General features: G+C 39.3%; 2 protein-coding genes across 9 annotated transcripts in view; one reads left to right on the top strand and one right to left on the bottom strand.

Moving 5' to 3' along the window:
• The window catches only part of HIBCH (3-hydroxyisobutyryl-CoA hydrolase), a 225,523-nt gene that overhangs the window by 201,608 nt on the left and 214 nt on the right, over positions 1 to 23,701 (bottom strand). The window lies entirely within an intron of this gene.
• Positions 23,541 to 23,701, top strand: part of MFSD6 (major facilitator superfamily domain containing 6) — an 80,844-nt gene continuing 80,683 nt past the window's right edge. For both annotated transcript variants that reach the window (XM_010351565.3, XM_010351567.3), the window contains exon 1: positions 23,541 to 23,672. The gene's annotated coding sequence lies outside the window, so the exon portion shown is untranslated. The remainder of the gene's footprint in view (positions 23,673 to 23,701) is intronic.

Below are 23,701 nucleotides of genomic sequence, written 5' to 3'. Positions count from 1 at the left end.
TAACACATTAAGAGGGATACAGAAGAACTAGAAAATGTCTAGAGAAAGTGAACAGACAGTGAAGATTTTCTTGTAATTCTGAATGGTATCATTTCCCCCCATCCTACACCTACAGTGTTTGTTTTAAAATAATTTTAAGGAAATGCTGAATTCCATATATTAATCTTGTACCTTGCTATATTATAGAAATCTATTGATTTTAATAATTTTTCAGTTTGGTTATCCTGAATATTCTAGTTATACAATCAGACAGCACAAATAATTTTGTTTCTTCCTTTCCAACATGTATAATCCATATTTTATTTTCTTTCCATTCTAGAAGTTCTGGAAGAACGTGGAAGATGAGTTTAAGTAGCACAGTTTCCTGGTTCCTTAACATGCACCGATTATCCTTAGTAATAAGAGTTTATCATGAAAAACAGTAACTTTATCTAGCAAAGAAGGAAATTTTCCTAACTTGCTGTATGCTATCTTGGGTCCTTTGGTAGCATTCAACATGTGGCACTCCTATTGGGCAGACTTTTTTTTAAGAGTCAGGGTCTTGCTCTGTCACTCAGGCTGGAGGGCAATGGGATGATCATGGCTCACTGCAGCTTCAAACTCCTGGGCTCAAGCAATCCTCCCACCTCAGCCTCCCAAGTCACTGGGACTACAGGTGTCAGCCTCCTTACCTGGCATGGGCGGAGTTGTGCTTGGCTTATAAAAAAGATAAGGCCGAGCTGTTCCTGAGAGAGATCCAAGATGGCTGATCACTAGCAGCTCGGGATTGTAGCTCCCACTGAAAGCGCAAAGAAGGAGAGGACGCCACACCTTCACATGAATTCTTGTTGCTCACGCACCAGGAGATTCCCAGCGGAGGAGCCCCACGGGTCGCCAGCGCGACTCTTGTGACCCGCGAGGCGGTTTTGCCGGCGCCTCGGAGCGTCGGTTCTCAGTGCAGAGTCGGAAAAGCACCCTCAATCTTAACGCCGCTGATTTAGTCGGTGCAGTGGGTTGCTCAGATTTCGGCGCTGAGAATCAGTAAGTCGGACGTCCACTCAGAAACCCAATTACAAAGACGGTAATTATAAAGACCACAGATGGATAAATCTACAACGAAGGGAAGAAAACGGTCAAAAAAGGCTGAGAATACCCAAGATCAGAGCGCCTCTTCCTCAGCAGGGGATCCCAGTTCCTCATCAGCAACGAAACAAGGCTTGATGGAGAACGAGTGTGTTCCAATTACAGAAGCAGGCTTCAAAACGTGGAAAATAAGAAACTTCTGTGAATTAAAAGAACTTGTTATAACACAATCCAAAGAAACTAAGAACTTTGAAAAAAGGTTTGACGAAATGTCAACAAGAATACAAAATTTAGAGAGGAAAATAAGTGAATTGATGGAGCTGAAAAACACAATACGAGAACTACGTGAAATATGCACAAGTTTTAACAGCCGAATTGATCAAGCAGAAGAAAGGATATCAGAGGTCGAAGATCAACTCAATGAAATAAAACAAGAAGACAAGACGAGAGAAAAAAGGATAAAAAGGAACGAGCAAAGTCTCCAAGAAATATGGGACTATGTGAAAAGACCTAATCTACGCTTGATAGTTGTACCTGAATGTGACGAAGAGAATGAATCCAAGCTGGAAAATACGCTTCAGGACCTTATTCAGGAAAATTTTCCCAGCCTAGTAAGGCAGGATAATATTCAACTCCAGGTAATACAGAGAACACCACAAAGATATTCCTCAAGAAGAGCAACTCCAAGGCACATAATCGTCAGATTCACCAGGGTTGAAATGAAGGAGAAAATACTAAGGGCAGCCAGAGAGAAAGGTCAGGTTACCCACAAAGGGAAGCCTATCAGACTTACAGCAGATCTCTCAGCAGAAACCCTACAAGCCAGAAGAGAGTGGGGGCCAATATTCAACATCCTTAAAGAAAAGAACTTTCAACCCAGAATTTCACATCCAGCCAAGCTAAGCTTCACATGTGAAGGAAAAATAAAGTTTTTTGTGAATAAGCAAGCACTCAGAGATTTCATCACCACCAGGCCTGCTTTGCAAGAGCTTCTGAAAGAACCACTACACATATGAAAGGAACAAACAGTATCAGCCTTTCTAAAAAAATTATCAAAAAGAGCATCAATATAATGAAGAATTTACATCAACTAATGGACAAAATAGCCAGCTAATGACAGTATTAAACTCACATATATTATTATTAATTCTAAATTTAAATTGACTAAATCCCCCAATCCAAAGACAGGCAATTTGAATAAAAAACTAAAACCCATCAGTATGCTGCATCCAGATCCATCTCACATTCAAGGATACACAAAGACTCTAAACAAGGGATGGAGAAAGATTTACCAACCAAACAGAGAGCTAAAATAAATAAATAAAAAGCAGAAGTTACAATTAAGCAACAAAGATCAAAAGAAGCAAAGAAGGACATTATATAATGATAAAAGGATCAATGCAACAACAAGAAGAGTTAAAGATCCTAAATATATACGCACCCAATACAGGAATACCTAGACATACAGGACTTATAAAGAGACTTAGACTCCCACATAATAATAGTGGGAGACTTCAACATTAATATTAGACAGATCAATGAGACAGAAAATTAACAACGATATTCAGGTCTTGAACTCAGATCTGGAACAAGTAAATGTAATTAACATTTATAGAACTCTCCACTTTAAATATACAAAATATACACTCTTATCAGTACCACATCATATCAATTTAGAAGTTTAAATGAAATCTTGGTTGGCTCCTTGTTTGTTATTCTCTTCCCTCATTTTCTTTCATGTCTCCATTATTAAGGACAATTATAGGCATACCCATATTTAGACTGCATTCTAGCCTGGGCAATAAAGCAATACCCCCATCCTCTCTCCCTCTTCCTCTTTCTCTTTCTTCCTCTTCTTTAAAAAAAAAAAAGAAAGAAAGAAACATGCCCTCTGAATTTGCTATGTCCAAAAAAAAAAAAAAAAAAAAAAAAAAAAAAGATAAGGCCAAGTCAGCAGTGACCAGGAGAGAATGGGATGATTTTACTCACACGAAACATGAGTCAAGCACCTCATTAGCTGCATTGAATTATAATTCACATACCATAAACTGCACATAAAATATACAATTTGATAAGTTTTACCCCTGAAACCATCACCACAATCAAGATCAGGAGCATATCTATCATGCTCCAAAATTTTCTCATGCCCCTTTGTAATTTTTCTCTCTTTCCCTTCCCTACTCTACCCCCACCTCTATTCCCAGGGAACTGCTGATCTGTTTTCTGTTCCCACAGATTAGTTTGCATGTTCTAGTTTTATAAATGGAATTACACCAGATTCTTTTTGGGGGTGTAGTGTTTGTCTGGCTTCTTTCACTGACAATAACTATTTTTATATTCATCTCTGTGTGTTTATATATTCATTAATGCACTCATAAGTAGTTTGTTCTTTTTATTGCTGAGTAGTATTCTACTGTATGAATATATAATTTGTTTATCCATTCACATGCTGGTGGACATTTGGCTTATTTCCAGTTTTTGGTTATTACAAATAAAGTTGCTGTGTACATTCCTATACATCTTCATATGAACATATGCCTTCATTTCTCTTGGGGATATTCCATCTAGGAGTGGAATAGCCAGGGTAGATTATGATTAACTTTTTAGGAAACTGCCAAATTATTTTCCTAAGTGGTAGAATCACCAACTTTGTCTGAGGTTCCATTTGTCCCACATTCTCTTCATCACTTGGTATGCTGCCTTTTATTTACCTATTTCTTTATTCACCTATTCTACTTCATATGTACCAGTATCTCACTGTGGTTTTGATATGTGTTTCCCTAACGTAGCTTTCTCGACTTTATCACTATTGACATTTTGGACCAAACAATTCCTTGTGGGGAAGGGCTGTCCTGTGCATTGCAGGAAGTTTCAGCAGCATACCTGGCCTCTACAAACTACATGCTATTAGGCTGATGCAGAAGTAATTGCAGTTTTTGCCATTTAAAAGTAGCTGCTTCCCAGTTGCTGACAATCAAAAATGTCTCCAGACACTGCCAAATGTCTCTGGGGTAGGGGCAAAATCGTGCCCAGTTTAAAATACTGCTCTAATGACTAATGATAATGAACAACTTTTCATGTGCCTATTCGCCATCAATATGTTTTCTTTGGTAAAATGTCATTTGAAAATTTTTGTCCATTTTTAAACAAAATAATAAAATTTGTTGTTTGTCTTATTACTTTTGAGTTCTGAGAGTTCTTACATATTCTAGACACAAGTCATTTGTTAAATATGTTTAAAACTAATTTCTCCCTTTTTGTGCCTTGCCTTTTCATTTTTGTAAGACTGCATTTTGAAAAGCAAACATTCTTAATTTTGAAGTTCAATGTACTGATTATTTTCTTTTTATAGTTTGTGTTTTTATATTCTATTTAAGAAAGCTTGACAAAGATAACTGAAGTTTTTGATTTGATCTATTCCATTGATTGATTTTTGATCTATTCCATTGATCTCTGTGACTGTCTTTATATTCACACCATAGTATCCTGATTACAGGAGGTTATAATAAGTTTTGAAATTGGACAGTGTATGTCCTCCAACTTTGATCTCTTTCAAAGTTGCTTTGTATATTCTAGAACCTTTGAATTCTTTTTTCTTTCTTTTCTTTTTTCTTTTTTGTCAGGATCTTGCTCTGTCACTCAGGCTACAGTGCAGTAGAGCGATCATAGCTCACTGCAGCCTCAACCTCCCAGGTTCAAGCCATCTCCCTACCTCAGTTTCCAGAGTAGCTGCAATTATAAGTGCATGCTACCATGCCCAGCTAATTCTTAATTTTTTTGTGGAGACAGAGTCTCCTTATGTTGCACAGGCTGTCTCAAATTCCTGGACTTGAGCAGTCCTCCTGCCTCAGCCTCCTAGTGCTAGGATTACAAGTGTAAGCCACCACACCCAGCTGACCATTTCAATTTCTATGTAAATTTTAGCATCAGCTTGTCAATCTCTACAAATAAGCTTGCTGGGATTTCTATTGTGATTGTGTTTAATCTGTAAATTAGAAAAGAAATGGCATTTTAAAAAAATATTTAGGATTCTTATCTGGTGATATAATAAATCATTTCATTTAGGTTTTCTTTAATTTCTCTCAACTATAGTTTTTAGTATACAGGTATTTTTGATACTATGTGAAATATAGTGTTTTATAAATTTAAAATTCATGTTTGTTTGTCTATACAGAAAAGTACATTTAATTTTTAAATTGAATTTTGTATCTTGTGAACCTGATACTCTCACTTATTAGGTCTATATGTTCTAGAAACATTGTGTGGATCGTTTAGGGTTTGCCACATAAACACATCATCTATGAATAAAGTTTTACTTTCTCCTTTCCATCTGGATGCTATTTATTTTTGCCTCATCACATTAAATATAATCTCTAGTTCAATTGTGAAGAGATATTGGATTTTTATTAAATGTTTCTTCTGTAGTATTGAGATGATCATATGATATTATCTTTGTGTTTTGTTATTATGGTAAATTACATTGATTTTTTTTAAAGCTTCCAGTCATGAGATAAACCCAGTGTGTCATGATGTGTTATGCTTTTAAATATATTGCTGGATTCAATTTGTTAAAATTTAATTAAGAATTGTTACATCCATGTGAGAGCTATTGGCCCTCATGGGGTTTTCTTATACAATCTTTATCTGGTTTTGAGATTAGGGTAATAAATGCTGGCTTCATAAATTAAGTTCGGAAGAGTTTCCTTTTCCATAATTTTCTGGAAGCATTTATACAGAAGTGGTATTATTACTTAGTTAAATGTTTGGTAGAATTTAATAAAGCCATTCAGATTTAGAGTTTTCTTTATGGAAGAGTTTTAAACTGCATATTCTATTTCTTTAATATATATGTGCATTTTTCTATTATGTTATCTATTTCTTGTTGAGGTAGCTTTGATAGTCTGTGTCTTTGAAAGAATTTGGGTGTTACATCTAAGTTGATAAATGTATTAGCATAAAATTGTTCATATTTTCTTATTATCCTTTTAACAGAATCTGTAATAATATCCTCTCTCCCATTTTTTGTATTAGTAATTTGTATATTATCTCTTTATCTCCAATCTGAATAGACATTCGTCAATTTTATTGATCTTTTCAAAGAACCAGCCTCTAATTTTATTGATATGACAAAGATCTTTTATATATGACATCAAAACCATAACCCATAAAATAAAAATAAATGTTAAGTTGGACTCTATAAAAATTAAACAACTTTTCTCTGCCAAAGAGAATGAAAAGAAAAGCAATAAACTTGGAGAAAAATCTGCAAATCACATACCTGGTAGAGGACTTATATCCAGAATATGTAAACAGCCTTAAAAACTCAACAATAAGAAAATAAACAACACCATAAAAAAATGGGCAAATGATCTGAACAGACACTAAAGAATAGTCACATGTCAAACGGTGACATAAAGATGCTCAACATCTTTAGTCATTAGGGAAAGACAAATTAAAAGCACAATGACATACCACTGTACACCTATTAGAAGGACTAAAATCAAAACACTGCAAACAGCAAGTATTAGTAAAGATGCAGAGGAACTGCCATGTATTGCTTGTGGGAAGGAAAAATATTACAGCTACATTGAAGACTGGCTGTTTGTTACAAAGTTAAGCATATATACTTATCATGTGCCCCAGCAATCCCACTCTTAGGTATTTGCTCAAGTGAATTAGAAACTTTTGTTCACACAAAACCTGTATGCAAATGTTTACAGAAGGATTTTAACAATAACCGATACCTGGAAACAACACAGATATCCTTCAACCAGTGAATGGATACAAAAATTGTGCTGTGTATACAGTGGAATATGGCTCAAGCAATAAAAAGGAATAGACTACTGATTCATACCATATTAATAAACCTTAAACAGATATTGCTAAGTGAAAGAAGCCAGACCTGAGAAGCTGTATTTTACATGATTCCATTTATCATGTAATATGGACTCTTGAACAATACAGCTTTGGACTGCGTGGGCCCACTTACATGCAGATTTTCCTCCCACTCTGCCACTCCTGAGAAAACATACCAACCCCTCTTCTTCCTCCTCTTCCTCGGCCTACTCAACATGAAGATTATGAGGATAAAGATCATGATGATGGTCTACTTCCACTTAATGAATAATATATATATTTTCAGTTCTTTATGATTTTAGCAATTTTTCTTAGCTTACTATATTGTAAGGATACAATATATAATACACATAACATACAAAATATGTATTAATCAATTGTTAGTGTTATCAGTAAGGCTTCCCATCAACAGTAGGCTATTAGCAGTTAAGTTTTTCAGGAGTTAAAAGTTGCATGTCGATTTGTGACTGCGCGGGGACTAGTACCCTTACCCCCAAGTTGTTCATAAACAGTAAAAGTAAAATACAGTTGACCTTTGAACAACTTTTATTTTTTTTTCTTGATGATATGAGGACTCTTGAAAGAACAAGACATGTCTATAGTTTCTGTGGCATCTAGCATAGCACCTTGCATATAATAAATAGTCAAATAGTTCCATCTGGGAGGAACAAAAACTTTACATAGATTTTTAGCTGCATGGGAAAAGGGAGCTAGCACCCCTAACCCCTACATTATTCAAGGATCAACTGTATATGACATTCTGGAAAAGGCAAATGATAGGAACAGAAAACCAATACATGGTTGCAGGATGGGGCAGGTTAACTATAAAAGAGCACAGCACAAGGGAATTTTTGAGGCAATGGAACTTTTTTTTTATGTTACTGTGCTGATGGATATAAGATAGTGCATTTTCAAAATCCACAGAACAATATACCAACCAGCATCACTGAATTTTATTGTATACAAATAAGTAGGAGATGAAATGCAGAACTTTGGCAAATTAATCTAATTGCATTGCAGATGAATCCAATTACATTACACATGAATGACTACATTGAAAGGTTAAGAAAGGAGCTGATTTAAGTAACTCTGGAAAACAGTGTTAGACTGGTTATTGTAAAGCTAAAAAAATTATTCCAAAACACAGTACTCTAATTGGCAAATTTGCTTCACACAGACTTACTGTTGAGCGATTCTGAAACTACTTGATGCATAGACTAGGTTTGAACAAATACTTATTCTGCAAAGAATGCAAGCCAGGTTTCTCACAGATAGAGAATAGTTATAATCAAAGAGGCAATGTGAGAATAAATTCTATGATTCCAGACTGGAGTTGGAGGTATTAGCATGAACTCGTGTTTTATTTTTAATTACATATAGTTATGGAGGTACAGAAATAAATATTTATATGTACAAATGAATTAGTATATGCATAAATTTTCTTTCTCTTTCCACTGAAAGGGTCTAGAAGCAGTGATACCTCAGTTATGATGAGCACATTTAGTTGGTTTCTAGTAAAAAGAACCAAAGCTTTCTGGAGACGTGATTGATTCCAGTGTTGGTGCAGGGCATCTTGTGACATCAATGCTCCTTAAGAAAGTAAATAAATAGGCATGTAAAAAAGACACAAACATAAACAAAATGTGGTATATACATATAATGAATACTATCAACCTTGAAAAAGCATGTAATTCTGACACATGCTATGACATGGATAAGCCTTGAAGACATGTTGAGTGAGATAAGCCAGACACAAAAGGACAAGTATTGTGTGCTATTGAGCTACACCTTACAAAGTGCTAAGATAATAAATTTATGTCATGTGCATTTTACCAAAATTTTAAAAACAGTTTTATGATGCAAGCCATATAAAGATTAATTTGCAAAGATATTTTGATGAATCAATGGCAAAATTATCCTGTTTGTATGTTTAAAATTCTGCTGAAATTAATAAACTAGACTCAAATTCCATCCTGAAAGAACAAAAAGCAGAGTAACCAAAAGTCACCATGGCAAAGCTGGAATAATTTAAGCAAGAAAATAGAAGTATTCAATTTTAAGTCAAATAATAAAATAAATATTCATGACTTCATACAAATATCAAGTATTGAATAAGTAAATAAAGTGGGAAAATGGAAAATTTTTTCTGTACAAAAGAATTTCAATTAACAAATATTAAAGGAATGAAGAAAGTAGAAAATCTCAATTAGAATACCACAGTAATGATAGCTGCAGGCAAGAACAATCAATGAATGCTAAAATAAATAAATGAATGCTAAAATAAATAAATGAAAATTTAAGGAGAAACGGCATATTTGCAGAAAATTGAAAGTGTCTCTTTCTAAGTATTGTTGATTATAAAGAGAAAGGTAGTGACTTGTCTTCATCTGTTCATGCTGCTGGTAACAAAATACCTGAGACCAGGTAATCTGTAAATAATAGAAATGTATTTCTCGCAGTTTTGGAGGCTGGGAAGTCCCAGATCAAGGTGCCAGCCTTTGGTATCTGGTGAGGACTGCTCCCTTTTTCCAAGATGGTGTTCTGTTGCTGCATTTTCTGGAAGGGGCAAATGCTGCACCCCCATATGGCAGAAAGGAGGGAAGGGCAGAAAGGGGTGGAAGGAGTGAACTTGCCCCCTGAGCCCTTTAATAAGGTGCTAATTCCATCCATGAGGGTGGAACCTTCATGGCCTAAGCACCTGCTGAAGGCCCCATCCCTAAAGACTGTTGCATTAGGAATTAAATTTCAACATAAATTTTAGAAGAAATGAAAACATTCAAACCATAGCAGCGACTTATCAGCAAAGAAACAGTACACAGTACACAGAACCTCATTGAGGGGATTAAGATTCACATTGCAGGGTAGTGGAATATATGATGAATGTGTTCTCAATATTATCTGAGAAGGGAGCATTATCTTTGTGACATTCTTCCCAAAAATACATGGCCCTGATCTAACCATGAGAAAAAAACCTGTTAACCTAAATTGAGGATCATTTTACAAGCTACCTGACCAGCATCTGTTAAAAGTATCAAGGTCATGAAAGACAAGGAAAGATTGAGGAGCTGTCACAGATTGAGGGAGACTTAAAAGACATAAATGTTATGTGGAATCCTGAATTAGACCCTGGGACAGAAAAAGGATGTTAGTAGAATGACTGGTGAAATCCAAATAGGATTTGAATTAGGGTTGTGATAGGATATTGGTAGCAATTTCTTAGGTGTGATACCTGTACTATGCAGAATCCTAACATTGGGGGAAGCTGGGTGAAAGATGTGTGGAAATTCTATGTACTGTCCTTGCAATTTATCTAAAAACTACCATAATTAGTAAATAAAAATTTATTAATTTTTATTGACAAAATTAATTTATTATGTTAGCAATTTGTAAGGTGTAGCTCAATAGCACACAATATTTATCCTTTTGTGTCTGGCTTATCTACTCAACATGTCTTCAAGGCTCATCCATGTCATAGCATGTGTCAGAATTACATGCTTTTTCAAGGCTGATAATATTCATTATATGTATATAACACATCTTGTTTATGTCTGTGTCTTTTTTACATGCCTATTTATTTACATTTTTAAGGAGCATTGACATCACAAGATGCCCTGCACCAACACTGGAATCAATAACGTCTCCAGAGAGCCTTGGTTCTTTTTACTAGAAACCAACTAAATGTGCTCATCATAACTGAGGTATCACTGCTTCTAGACCCTTTCAGTGGAAAGAGAAGAAAATTTATGTATATACTAACTCATTTATACATACATACAAATACTTATTTCAAAGCATAAAATTATTTCAAAATAATGTTTTAAAAAGAAAAAATACTGACAAGAAGTGAGGGCAAGTATGTGAAACAAGAGAAATGTCAACAGGAGTATAAATTCTTGCAAATGCCTTGGAAATTTTCAGTATTAAGTAACAAAGATGAAAACCTGCATATTCTACAGCTTTGCAATTACACTTCTAGGTATATACAATAGAAATTCATACCCATGTGCACCACAGACAAGCACATCGATGTCCATCGCAGCATTATTTGTAAATGCCAACGAATGGAAATTATCCAGATATCTATCAACAACAGAATAAAAGAAAAGAAAGTGGAATTTTTGCATACTGGAAATGAAATAACTACAAACAGTAATGTTGTTTTGGGCAAAAGAAATTGTAGTAGGCCATTCTTGCATTGCTATAAAGCTACTTGAGCCTGAGCCTATGGCTCCTGCCTGTAATCCCAGCACTCTGGGAGACTGAGGTGGAAGTGTCGCTTGAGCCCAGCAGTCCAAGGCCAGCCTGGGCCACATAATTAAGACTTTGTCTTTAAAAATTAAAAAAAAAAAAAAAAAAAAGCCAGGTACTGTGGCTCACGCCTGTAATCCCAGCACTTTTGGAGGCCGAGGTAGGTGGATTGCCTGAGGTCAGGAGTTTGAGACCAGCCTGGCTAACATGGTGAAACCCTGTTTCTACTAAAAATACAAAATTAGCTAGGCATGGTGGTGCATGCCTGTAATCCTAGCTACTTGGAAGGCTTAGGCGGAAGAATTGCTTGAAACTTGGAGGCGGAGGTTGCAGTGAACTGGGATTGTACCATTGCATTCCAGCTTGGGCAACAAGAGCAAAATTCCATCTTAAAAAAAAAAATTACCCAGGCATGGTGGTGCAATTACCCAGGCATGGTGGTGCATTTGTAGTCCCAGCTACTTGGGAGGCTGGGGTGTGTGAATCGCGTGAACCTGGGAGGTCGAAGAAGCAGTGAGCCAGGATTGTACCACTGCACTCTAGCCTGGGTGACAGAGCAAGACCTTGTCTCAAAAAGTAATTTAAAACATAATAAAAGAAAAGAAAAGCAATTCCTGAGATTGAGTGATTTATAAAGAAAAGAGGTTTAATTGGCTCACAGTTCTGTAGGCTGTGTAGGAACACGGTGCCAACATCTACTTGGCTTCTGGTAAGGCCTTGGGAAGTTTACAGTCATGCTGGAGGGCAAAAGGGGAGCCCCAGTATCACATGGTAAGAGCAGGAACAAGGAGAGGGTGGAGGGTGGAGGTGCAATACATACTTAACCAGATCTTGACAGAACTCAGTATCACAAGAACAGCACCAAGTCATGAGGAATCCATTCCCATGACCCAAACACCTCCCAAAGTCCCCACCTTCCATACTGGGTATTACATTTCAACATGAGATTTGGGCGGGGACATCTAAACTATACCAGAAATCAAACACAAAGCCAGGTGCATGGGCTCATGCCTGTAATCCCAGTACTGTGGAAGTCCTAGGCAGGAGGATCACTTGAGCTCAGGAGTTCAAGACTAGCCTAGGCAACATAGAAAGACCCTGTCTCTAATTAAAAAAAAAAAAAAAAATCAAACACAAAAGATTTTATACTCTTTGATTCCACTTATATAAAGTTCAGAAACAGGCAAAACTACTCTATGGGGTTAGAAATCAGAATGGTGGTTACCTTTGGGGAGGAAGAAAGAGGTAGTAATTTGTAAAGGTCACAAGAGGAATTTTTGGAGTGCTTGTAATGTTCAGTTTTTTTTTTTTTGCAATTAGTTGTTATTACACAGTTTTTATTATATTTATTGTAACCCAATTGTACTCTTATGATCTGTGCACTTTTTCTGTGTATACATTGTACTCTAATAAAAAGTTTTAAAAATTGAAATATAATTTAATTTTTTTTTGAACCACATAACTCAGATACAAATGTATCTGAGTTACGTGGTTCAAAAAAAAACCAAGTGCCTTGGTTACTGTTAGACAGGTGCAAGGCTGGAAAGAGGGAAGCCACTATGGAGACAGCTGAATTAGGTCCTGAGGTGGAGTAATGTGTGTAGGGATAGGGAAGGTGAAACACAGAAATGCTGAGAGGATACAATAGGTAGAACTTAGTGTCTGACTGAAGATGATTAAAGATTTTGGACTATCTGCTTTAAGCCATAGGGACCAAATATATTTTTGTTAGGGGAGGAGGAACATTATAGAAGAGGTATTTTTGAAAAGTTAATCTGTATACTACTCATAGCATGTGTTGCCTGCTATTATAATTATGTTAATTATAATTGATTTATTTGTAGACATGTCCCTGCTAGTAAATCACAAGCCTCTTGATGGAAGGGACCTGATTTTATGTTTCTATATCCAGGGCCTAACTCTCTGCCTCACTAAGGTGTGTTTATTGCCATTCAAGTCCATAATTAGAAGACAATGAACACCACACAATGTGGAACTGAATTGGAAATGGACAAGAAGAAAAAATCTTAGAAAGTACATGAAGGAAATATTAAAATATGTATTATAAATTTTTAAACACTTATTAAACCATGTATAGAAAGATTCTTAATTAACCTAATAAAAATAGCTATGTCAAAACAATAGCCAGCCCAAATTCAGTGGCAAAGCAATAGAGACAGTCACAGTAAAGCAAGCAGTAAGAAAAGGAACAATTCTTGATTGTTACCAATATTTACTATTATTTTGTAAATGTAGTAAGAATTTTAAATATAGATATAAATACTGGAAAGAAGACTAAAGTATAATTGTTCATAGTTTAATATGATCACCCACCTGGAAAACTGGAGAATTAAGCAAAACATGTATCAGCATAAAATATTTAAATGAGTTAGCCTTCTTCCTTCCATTTACACAACTTATCTTTTTGGTCTAGTCAAAGTCCCTCCTCCTTCATAAGCCAATGCTGAGGAAAGAAGGGAGGATGGGAGGGGGGCTAAAAATAAGTTACCTCATCACTACTGTCACCACAGGATTTATCCATTTATTATCCATTCATTCAACAAATAATTTATAACTCTCTCTCCATGCTCCTTCCATTTCCTCCTCACAAGGTAATTAATGTCAAGAGTGGGGTGTTTATCTTTCCTTGCCTTTCTCTATGCCATAAAAGCATATTCCAACAGTCAGGCTGTGTGATACAGTTACAATTGTATATTGAGGCTACTGGTTCTACCCAGTGTCTGTTCTCTTTCTTTCACAGTCATAGAATTTTTATCTGTGTATGTGGCTACTGAGTTAAAGACTATATTTCTCAGCTTTCCTTGCAGATAGATGTGGTCATATGACCAAGTTCTACTACCAGAATTTAAACAAGTAACGTGTACATATGTACAACTTCTGGTCATGTTCTTTTTTTTTTTTTTTTTTTGGAGACGGAGTCTCACTCTGTCACCCAGTCTGGAGTGCAGTGGTATGATCTCAGTTCACTGCAACCTCCGCCTGCCAGGTTCAAGTGATTCTCCTGCCTCAGTCTCCTGAGTAGCTTGGATTACAGATGCCCACCACCATGTCCAACTAATTTTTTGTATTTTTAGTAGAGATGGGGTTTTACCATGTTGGGCAGGCTGGTCTCAAACTCCTGACCTCAGGTGATCCACCCACCTTGGCCTCCCAAAGTGCTGGAATTACAGGCGTGAGCCACTGAGCCCCGCCCATGTTCATAAAAGGAAGGAAAATGCCTTCCCCAGCTTTTCCCTTTCCCAATGGCTGGAATGTACACATGATAGTAAGAGTTGGGGCAGCCATGTTGGGTTTTGAAGATGACAGAGCAAGAAGATCTTGAGTCCCAACACCACAGGCCCACTTATTTACCTGAACTTTTTAACTTTTTTTTTGGAGATGGAATTTTGTCTTGTTGCCCAGGCTGGAGCACGATGGCACTATCTCAGCTCACCGCAACTTCCACTTCCCCAGCTCAAGCGATTCTCCTTCCTCAGCCTCCCAAGTAGCTGGGATTACAGGCATGCACCACCACACCAGCAGTTTTTTGTATTTTTAGTAGAGACGGGGTTTCTCCGTGTTGACCAGCATGTTCTCAAACTCCTGATCTCAGGTGATCCACCTGCCTCAGCCTCCCAAAGTGCTTGGATTACAGGTGTGAACCATCGCACCTGGCCCTAAACTTTTAAATTTTATTTTATTTTATGATTTTTTAAGTTCCAGTGTACATGTGCAGGACATGCAGGTTTGTTACATAAACCTTTATATGAGGAAAAATCATACTTTTTTTCTTATTTAAACCACTGTATATGGGCTGTTCCAATGGAATACTGTCTATGCTAACTAATACAAGTGTTGAACAACACAGAGTTTTTCTGTCTTTAAGGAGCTTACAATATAGCATAGAAGTCAAACAAATGATTACAATAGTATATGATAGATACTATAATAGAGAAGGAACATGGTGAACAGAGCCATTGGGGGCTGATAAAGCCAGTCTGTGAAGGACATAGTACTTTATCTAGGATACAGAGGAAAGAGAGAGTACAAACCACTCACACCTGCTTGAAACAACGCTTCTACAGTCTCCAGTGGCAACATCCTCCTGAGTTGCCTCCTACTTCTGACTGATCCTTCCTGGTTTCCTCTCCTATACCAAATGGTAAATGTTTGCCCTTCTCTGGGCTTTCTGAATCTATTCTCTTCCTGAGTAATCCTCTTCAGTCCAATAACTATAAATAGTACCTCAATACTGATGACTACCAAGGCCAGGCCTTTCTTCTGGGCTTTGAACTCATGTTTAATTGCCTACTTCACAGCTCCACCTGCAAGGCTCATAGGCATCTCAAACTCACTGAGTCAAATGTGAACTCTTCCTTTTCCCCTTCCAACCTGCTCCTCCCACAGTCTCCTCCCTCTCAGTAAAGGTTATCACAATCCTCCCCAGTTGCTAAAGCCAGAAACCTGTGAGTCATTCTTAACACCTCCTTTCCCTTGCCTCCCACATGCAACATATCACCAAGTATGCTCATATACTTCCCAAAATTCTCTCTCAAATCCATCTGTTGCTCTCCATCCCTGCCACTACCACTGTGGTCCATGCTACTGTTAACTTCTCTCTCTGCTACTGATTAGTTACTTTTTTTTTTTTTTTTTTTTTTTTTTGAGACAAGGTCTCAGTCTGTCACCCAGGTTGGAATACAATGATGTAATCACAGCTTATTGCTAAGGTGGGAAGATTGACCTACTGGGCTCAGTCGATCTCCTACCTTAGCTTCCCTAGTAGCTGGGACTATAAGCATGCCACAGTGCCCTGCTAATTTTTGTATTTTTATAGAGATGAGGTTTTGCCATGTTGCCCAGGCTAGTCTCAAACTCCTGGGCTCAAATGATTTACCCACCTTGGCCTTCCAAAGTGTTGGTATTACAGGCATGTGTCACTGCACCCAGCACCAAAAGAATCTTTACAAACACCTTAACATGTAATTTCTTTGCTGCCTCATAGGATTGTGCAACAGCATAAGGCACTCTTCCTGTTGTATTATGCCTCCTGGCTGTGCTACCAGCCAACTTTGCTCCTCTCCTAAAACATAGTGAGACTCTTACCTGTACAAAGAAAATTAAAAATTGGCTGGGTGTGGTGATATGCAACTGTAGTCTCAGCTACCTGGGAGGCTGAGGTGTGAGGATCCCTTGATCCCAGGAGTTCGAGCTTAGAGTAAACTATGATCCCACCACTGCTTTCCAGCCTGAATGACAGAGCAAGATCCTATCAAAAAGAAAAGAAGAGAAAATATTATTTTGGTGGCAAAGTGAAAAGTTGATTGGATGAGAGAACATATTGAGGCAGAGACCAGAAAAATGGTTGCCATAGGCAAAGGAGAGATAACAGAGATTAGGATAGCACAGGGATGGGGAGAAGAGCATAGGTGCCTTTTCGAGGCAGAATCAAGAGTTTGGCATCTGACTGGGTGTCATAGAGTAATGGCCCACTGTAGATGTCCATGTCCCAATCCCAGGAGCCTGTGAATATGCTTCATAGTAAAAGGTACTTTGTTGATGAGATTAAGATTCTCAAAAGGAAGAGATTAGTCCGGATCATCAAGGTGAACCCAATGTAATGAGGGTCAGAGTCAGAAAAGGCAATGCAAAGATTGAGGCTGAGGTTAGAGTGGTGCACTCTGAAGATGGAAGAAGGGCCCATGAGTCAAAGAATGTGAGCAGCCCCTAGAAGTGAAAAAGGTCTAAGAAATGGATTCTTCTCTGCAGCCTACAGAAAGCCCTGTAGTCACCTTGGTTTTAGTTCACTAAACCCATTTTGCACCCCTGACCTCCAGAATTGTAAGATAATAAATGTATGTTTTAAATCACAAGCATTCCTATACTCCAATAACAGACATACAGAGAGCCAAATCATGAGCAAACCCCCATTCAAAATTGCTGCAAAGAGAGTAAAATACCTAAGAATACAACTAATAAGGGATGTAAAGGACCTCTTCAAGGAGAACTACAAACCACTGCTCAAGGAAATAAGAGAGGACACAGATGGAAAAACATTCCATGCTCATGGTTAGGAAGAGTCAATATCATGAAAATGGCTATACTGCGCAAAGTAATTTATACATTCAATGCTATCCCCATCAAGCTACCATTGACCTTCACAGAACTGGAAAAAAACCACCTTAAATTTCATATGGAACCAAAAGAGAGCCCACATAGCCAAGACGATTGAAAGCAAAATAATAATAACAATAAAGCTGGAGGCATCACGCTACCTGACTTTAAACAATACTACAGTAACCAAAACAGTATGGTACTGGTAGCAAAACAGACATATAGACCAATGGAACAGAACAGGGGCTTCTGAAGTCACATCACACATCTGCAACCATCTGATCTTTGACAAACCTGACAAAAACAAGTGATGGTGAAAGGATTCCCTGTTTAATAAATGGTGTTGGGATAACTGACTAGCCATATGCAGAAAGCTGAAACTGGACCCCTTCCTTACACCTTATACAAAAATTAACTCCAGATAGATTAAAGATTTAAACATAAGACCTAACACCATAATAACCCTAGAAGGAAACCTAGGCAATATCATTCAGGACGCAGGCATAGGCAAGGACTTCATGACTAAAACACCAAAAGCAATGGCAACAAAAGCCAAAATAGACAAATGGGATCTAATTAAACTTAAGAGCTTCTGCACAATAAAATAAACAATCATTAGAGTGAACCAGCAACCAAAAGAATAGGAAAAAATTTTGCAATCTACTTATCTGACAAAGGGCTAATATCCAGAATCTACAAAGAACACAAACAAATTTACAAGAAAAAAACAAAAAACCCCATCAAAAAGTGGGAAAAGGATATGAACAGACGCTTTTCAAAAGAAGACATTTATGCAGCCAACAAACATATGAAAAAATGCTCATTATCACTGGTCATTAAAGAAATGCAAATCAAAACCCCATTAAGTTACTATCTTATGCCAGTTGAATGGCGATCATTAAAAAATCTGGAGACAACAAATGCTGGAGAGGGTGTGGAGAAACAGGAACGCTTTTACACTGTTGGTGGGAGTGTAAATTAGTTCAATCATTGTGGAAGACAGTGTGGAGATTCCTCAAGGATCTAGAACCCAAAATACAATCTGACCCAGCAATCCCATCACTGGGTATATACCCAAGGGATTATAAATCATTCTATTATGAAGACACATGTACACATATGTTCACTGCAGCACTGTTTACAATAGTAAAGACTTGGAACCAACCCAAAAGCCCATCAATGATAGGCTGGATAAAGAAAATACGGCACATATATCCCATGGAATACTATGTGGCCATAAAAAAGGATGAGGTCATGTCATTTGCAGGGACACGGATGAATCTGGAAACCATGATTCTCAGCAAACTGACACAAGAACAGAAAACCAAACCCACATGTTCTCACTCATAAGTGGGTGTTGAACAATGAGAACACATGGACACAGGGAGGGGAACATCACACACCAGGGCCTGTTGTGGGGGGGGTGGGGGAACTAGGGGAGGAAAAGCAGGGGGTGGGGGATTGGGAAGGGAAAACATTAGGAGAAATACCTAATATAAATGACGGGGAGATGGATGCAGCAAACCACCATGGCATGTGTATACCTATGTAACAATCCTGCACCATCTGCACATGTATCTAACAACTTCAAGTATAACAATAAAAAAAAAAATTCATTGAATTCTAGGATACCTCCTGGTGTCAGCCAACAAGCTGGGAATGGGTTGGTGTGGTACAGGAAGTAGAAAAGTTCCTTTTTAAAGTTCCCTTTCTTGTTAAAGAATAAATCATAAGTGTGCTAGTAGCTCTTTGTTAAGCCCTATCCTATGTAGCTGTTAAACATGCCATGATTACAGGCACGTAGTACATTCTATGTCCTTGTACTTTAACCAAGATATCTGTGCTGGACACGCTCACAGGCATGTCCCAGCTTCCCACTCTTTCACCTGTTTAGAAAAGTGTTAAGTTGTTAGCCAATCGGGTTTTAGTTTAGATTGTGAGGTCTGGCTCCAGCCAACGGAGATCAGATACAGCACTAAGGATGACCCAAATGCGCAAGGGATAAATGTGTGTGTTTTCCTTTGTTTGTTGTACTCTCATGGCAAGATGGCTAGTAAGAGTAGCCTTACTGCAGTTCAGGAAGTAAAAATTGCATTGCTGAAAAAATAAATAAATGTATGTTTTAATCCACAAAGTTTATGACAGCTTGTTACAGCAGCAATAGGAAACTAATACCCTGGGTGTGGGGATGAGGATGAAAGGAGCTTTGAGAAAAAGGGGCTTGTACAACTGGTTGGATGGCTGTTTGGGACCCCAGAGTCTGGGAACCCAGAAGAGTAAATAGGAGGCTGCGTGCAGTGGCTCATGCCTGTACTCCCAGCACTTTGGAAGACTGATGAAAGCAGATCATTTGAGGTCAGGAGTTCCAGGCCACCTTGGCCAACATGGTGAGAACTCATTTCTACTAAAAATACAAAAATTAGTCAGTCGTGGTGGTGCGTGCCTGTAATTCCAGCAACTCAGGAGGCCGAGGTGGGAGAATCACTTGAACCCAGAAAGCAGAGGATGCGGTGAGCTGAGATCGCACCACTGCAATTCAGCCTGGGTGGCAGAATGAGACTGTCTTTTAAAAAATAGTGAGTGGGAGAAGAACACAAGGTAAGGATACATTGGTGTGGCACTTAGCGAGGTTGGGATGCCTGTGACCGTATCGCACTGGACAACTGACCATAAGGATCTGGCCCTCAGGAGAGAGGCTGACCATGAGAGGGCTTTTGGAGTATCCTCAAATATTCTATGATTGAAGCCAAGGAGCCAGGGAGAGCATCACAGAAAAAAACAATCAGAAGAAAGGAAAGCCTAGAAACGAAGTCAAGTAAAACTAGAACCCAAGTGGAGCACAGAAAGTGGGGTTGTCAGAGAGGAAGAGGGAAACTCAAGACTTGTGGGTTACAGAAGGCAGAGGAGGGCAGAGTGTCAAGGAGGAAAAATCCAAGACTTTAGCGATTTTCCCAAAATCAAAAGAAGAGAAAGAATGTCAAAGAGGAGACCAGTGTCTCCTGTTCCTAACAGGAGGAGAAATGCCTGGAGAAAGAAAGAATTGACACCATGTGCATAAAAATAAAATTCCCAACCCTCCATATGTGAATATACATGTTTGTAAATATTTAAATGGGCAAGGAGGAAGGAGGGGTTAAGAACCAAAGCCCTGAACCCAAAGTTTAAATGCAGATCCCATCATTTCCTTGTGAGACGGCTTCAGTCTAGTTGCTTCACTTTTATATGCACCAGCTTCCTCACCAGTGCAAGGAGGTAAGAGCACCTACCAGTATGCAATTGTTGTGGGGATTATAAGAATTAATATATTGAAAGTGCTTTGAGCCATGCCTAGCACATGGGAAGTCTTTTATGTGTTAGCTATTTTTGTTATTGCTACCCACTATAATGTACTTGTTTCCTTATTTAAGAATAATCAGTTCTGCCAAAATAAATAAGAAAAACAAACATTTTAAGGAAGATAAAGTAGAAACAAATAGTTTGTGAGATAAAGTAACGCATATGTGAACTGAATATAGGAAGGTTTCGAAGGACCCAGTAGGCACCAATTATTCTTGATACACTAAATAGTCACAAGGTGCATGAGATATTTGATATTCAGGAAATCTTAAAATGACCACCCACTGCTGTCACCCACACAGGCTGCATTTGTTCTCTACCAAAGAAATGGCCAATATAGTCCATAGCTATTTATCCAGCTATGTGGTGAGACAGACATGCCTGCTGCCAAGTCTCCTAATACAGCAAGTACAAGTTGACCAGGCACCTTTTGTCTGTCAAACCCCCTGTTCAACTGCCACTTTGGTCCTTGCAACTATGTCATCAGCAGGGAAGAATGACGTAGTCCACAGAGAGGGAGAGAAAGAGAATCTACACATATTTAATAAAACATACTACCTCTTATACCCTATCCAGAGTGTGTTAACCTTTCCTCTTTTCCCATCTTCTTACTACGTGGTTTAAACTGCTTCAATATGTTATGTGATCACAACATTTAAAAAAATTTCGTCAGTATACTTGGAGGCTAATTTCCCACACCAAGCTCACAGCAGGGACGAAGCTTCTGGGGAGTGGCAGATCACTCTTTCTTTATGCGTACTTGTACCTTCTCCTTGGGTTACATTCATTTTACTTATACTTTAAAAATGAAGAACATTTTAAATATAATATTTAGTTTAATTATGAGTTGGAACAATTATTAAAAATTTGAACATATTAAAAGGAATGTGGCTGGTAGGAAAATATTCCTGCCCTACCAAGGTCAGTTAAAACAACACTTTCTGATCAGGAGTAGTGGCACATACATGTAATCCCAGCGCTTTGGGAGGCTGAGGTGGGAGGACTGCTTGAGCCCAGGAGTCTGAGACAAGTCTGGACAACATAGTAAGACCTCTCTACAAATATTTTTTAAAATTAGCCAGGTGTAGTGGTGTGTGCCTGTGGTCCCAGCTACTCAAGAAGCTAAGGCAAGAGGATCCCCTGAGCCCAAGAGGTTGAGGCTGCGGGGAGCCATGATTGTGCAACTGCATTCCAGCCTGGGGGAAGAAAAAAACCCCAAAACCCAAAACCCCACATTTTCTTCTGTGCTGACCTTTGAGGCTACCCTATCGTATTCGAAACGGTGTCACTGGCTGTAATCTCTGGATGATGTGACTTCACTGTTCAACATGGAGCTGCCTTTGTAGGTCAAGAACTGCCCCATTTTTCCCAAGTTCTGCTTGTTTCTCTCTCTTTCCATACGCAAGAGAGAACTTGAACCATGTTAGACCAAGAAGTGTGGTTTTTCATTTTTTAAGTTGCTTCTTTAATTGCTGGACAGAAAGAATAATTAAGTTATGACAGCTACCAGCTGGGGACGTTATGACATTCAGTTCCAAATAATTCCATAAGAAGTAGCTGTCTTCAGGTCACACCAGACCAGCATCTATCATTCTCTGAGTTCAACTCGCACCTTAGTCTTTTTCATTTGAAATTCCCGTACTCTCCATCTTTGTTTTGTTTTTATGTCAATACTGAAAGTGGATTTAGCATTAGGCTACTGTAGTTTACGCTTCAGTGATCCTACAGAAGCTCAGGAAGGGGCCCTTGAAACTTCATATTTGTAATTGTTTCATTCTTCCTAAAGAGGGACTCAAAATTCTGAAACTTCAGGGCCTATCAAATACTTATCAGTATGATTTCATGGTTAAGAGCTTAAAGCCTGGAGATAAAAGAAACCTGCTTTCCCTTTTGCTGTTTAGTAACTTTGAATGAGTCACATTAACTTTGAGCCTCAGCTTTCCTCAGTTGTAAAATGCTAATAATATTTCCTATACCTATAGGATTCTAAGGCTCAAATAGTACCTACACAGTGCCTCACACATAATCGATGTGTATATGCGTTAGCTACCATTGTCATTCTTGTCTTTGTTGCCAGAGCAAGACCATAAGCTCCTTAAGAACAGGATGTGGCATCCCCCAGGGCCCATCACAGGCACACAGACACACTTGCCAAATGAATTCTCTACTCTCCCCATTCTCTCTGCGTGTTTAACCAGAAATACAACTTTAATCATATTCTTAGTACGACACACACTGTTGGCTTTTCAGCAAGGCGCCAGTAGCACCTTTCTGAAACAGGGCGCATTCGTCTCAGTGTTCCCCCTTCTTGGTGAGCCCCGAAACTCACAAACTCACAGACCGTGTGTCTCCCGCACCCCGCCGGCTCCTCCTTCCCGGGTCAACCAGGGACAGAGACGCGGAGATAACGCACTGACCGCGTTAGCATGTGTGTGCCACTTAAAAGGCGCTCATGGAATAAGGGCTGTTGGTACATTCTCCCCACCTTTCCCCGCCCGCACCCCTTGCCTGGGGGCTCAGCGGGAGCCGCGCGGCGGGTGGAGGGAGGAGAAGGGATGGAGCCTCCCCCAATGCTTTCCCCTCCTCAGCGCGCTCCCCCGGCCCGGCTGGGTTCAGGGGTCCCTCGGGGCCGCCGGGGCGGGCGGGAGACCGGGAGCGGGCGGTCGACGCATCCGCCGCCGCCGCAGGAGGCGGAGCGCTGCACCTGGCGGCCGGTCCTCGGCGCCCGGCCCTGAACGGGGCCAGCCGGTAGTGAGCGGCAGCGGCGGCGGTGAGGCCCCGGCCGGGGAGGAGGAGGAGCCGCAGCGTGAGAGAAGGTCGCGCCGGCGGGAGCGCTCGGCCCTCCGCCTCCGTCCTCCGTCCTCCTTCCTCCGCGGCCCCACCCGGTCCGCATCCCTTGCCGCGCCGCGCCCCGCCCCGCCAGCCGCAGCCCCGGAGGAGCGCGCCAGCCGCCCGCGATGGTGCGCGCCGCCCCGGGGCCCCGAGCCGCCGCCCCGCGCTCCGGGAACAGGGCTCCCCGCGCCCCGCGCAGCTGAGCGCTGCCGTCGCCGCAGCAGGTGAGTCGGGCCCGGCGTGAGGGGAAGGG

The sequence above is a fragment of the Saimiri boliviensis genome, chromosome 5 (assembly GCF_048565385.1).
Source record: "Saimiri boliviensis isolate mSaiBol1 chromosome 5, mSaiBol1.pri, whole genome shotgun sequence".
NCBI lineage: Eukaryota > Metazoa > Chordata > Mammalia > Primates > Cebidae > Saimiri > Saimiri boliviensis.
Note: the sequence above shows the minus strand (reverse complement) of the source record. Positions and strands in the feature narration are given on the sequence as shown.